We start from the raw sequence: 1,094 nt of genomic DNA, 5'->3' as shown, positions 1-1,094 counted from the left end.
CTTATTAATATGTATACTAAGCCTGAAGGTGGCGCTTTACTACGACGGCCATCTTGGATGGTACACATACATAACTCTGCATTGCTGCGCCATCTTGTCAGCACTCTAGTTGTTTAATAGCTCTATGGGTTCCACAGACTGAATTTACCGATGTCAGCTTGTAGCACACTCCTGCAGTGATTTATTATTATGGCCCCATAAAAATTATGTGTTTTTATCACATTTAATGAAATTTATAACTACAGGTCTCCCTCCAATTAAAGACCACTTTTGGGACCTGGGTTTCCATGGTCTTTAACAGCTTTGGTCTCTCATTAGAATAATAAAGATAAAAGAAATTTGTTAATATGGGACCAGAGAATACTGGTCCTTAATTGGAGGGGTCTTTCATTGGAAGGGTCTATCATTGGAGGGAGACCTGTACTTGTATCTTCAAATGTTTTATTATAATTTAATGACATTCACAATTAAATCATTTTCAATCAATTAACTTTTAAGTAATGTGGACACTGCTTATAAATCAAATTTTAAATAATACAGTGATAATAGACTGACTGCAAATACGTGTATGCGAAATAATCATAAATATTGGTGGGTTGGTCTGGGAGTCGAAAACTGGGGGCGTCCTTGAAACGAAATATAAAAAAAATCTTGCATAAAAAAAGCTTATTATTGGCACGTAGTCATATAATGGAGATATAGATTCTTTATAATTTTATTTTAGTTGACTTAAGCGAGTTGTTAAACTAAGCTGTATCAAAAACTTGTAATGCAAATCCAATACATTTATGATAAAATCAAAATAAATGTAATTGAAGCAACAAAATGTGTACAGTAGGCCTATGTTGTTCCCGATTCCAGTGCTATGACAGATACAGAGAATGAATAAAGTAATGACTTTGAAAATCCATACTGAAAGTACACAAGAAAAAATAGATAAATCTCATGATGAAAAGTAAAAGTGTACCGCTATTATAGCTGATATCCAATTTTAACCCTTGATATGGATAAAGAAATAAATGTCCATTTTATCGCTCAAAAGTTGTCAGAATATAAATTTGAATTAAATTTTGTTATATTGAATCTATTGTAGT

This window comes from Anneissia japonica, unplaced genomic scaffold (genome assembly GCF_011630105.1).
Source record: "Anneissia japonica isolate Jap-2015-1 unplaced genomic scaffold, ASM1163010v1 scaffold6417_len956965_cov193, whole genome shotgun sequence".
In the NCBI taxonomy this organism is placed as follows: Eukaryota; Metazoa; Echinodermata; class Crinoidea; order Comatulida; family Comatulidae; genus Anneissia; species Anneissia japonica.
The sequence above is the reverse complement of the archived record's forward strand: the minus strand, read 5'-3'. Positions refer to the sequence as shown.